The sequence below is a fragment of the Bison bison genome, unplaced genomic scaffold (assembly GCF_000754665.1).
Source record: "Bison bison bison isolate TAMUID 2011002044 unplaced genomic scaffold, Bison_UMD1.0 scf7180017855001, whole genome shotgun sequence".
Lineage (NCBI taxonomy): Eukaryota > Metazoa > Chordata > Mammalia > Artiodactyla > Bovidae > Bison > Bison bison.
In genome coordinates, this window is record NW_011485574.1 from 18,025 (window position 1) to 18,712 (window position 688).

Below are 688 nucleotides of genomic sequence, written 5' to 3' on the forward strand. Positions count from 1 at the left end.
CCACCTGACCTGCCTCTTGAGAAATCTGTTTGCAGGTCAGGAAGGAACAGTTAGAACTGGACATGGAACAACAGACTGGTTCCAAATAGGGAAAGGAGTACATCAAGGTTTATATTGTCACCCTGCTTATTTAACTTATATGCAGAGTACATTACTGGGGTTCAGCCTCAGTTGGATCCAGGGATTCCCTCAGGATGACGGCGTCGGCGATTACAATAGCAAAGCAAAGAGATTTTAGAGGCTCATAACTGGTTTACGCGGAAAATCAACATAACCTGTGACACTAGGTTTGCTCTGACCATGGAGGCTGCAGGCGCTGTCTTGAATCGCTGAAGGTGCCCACCTTGGGCACCTTCTCAAGTGGGTCTTAGAAGCCCAGGCAGTGGTCTCAGAGGACCTCTGTGCTCCAATTATTTTGGCCTGAAGGAAGATCAGAAGCGAAAAGGAGGGAAAGGAAACAAGAAAGAAGGACATGGGGAGACCAAGCTTTGAGCAAGGCCCATAGCTTTATTTTCAAAGGGAGCTTATATACCTTAAGTTGTGCATAGAGGATAATAGGGTGTGTAAAGTCATGCAAAGTCAGCTGTTTTTGATCCTTATGGAGACCAGGCTTTCTTTTCTGCAAACTTACCATATACAAATGGTTTAGGTGATTTACATCATCTTCTGGCCAGAAGGCCTGTTAACA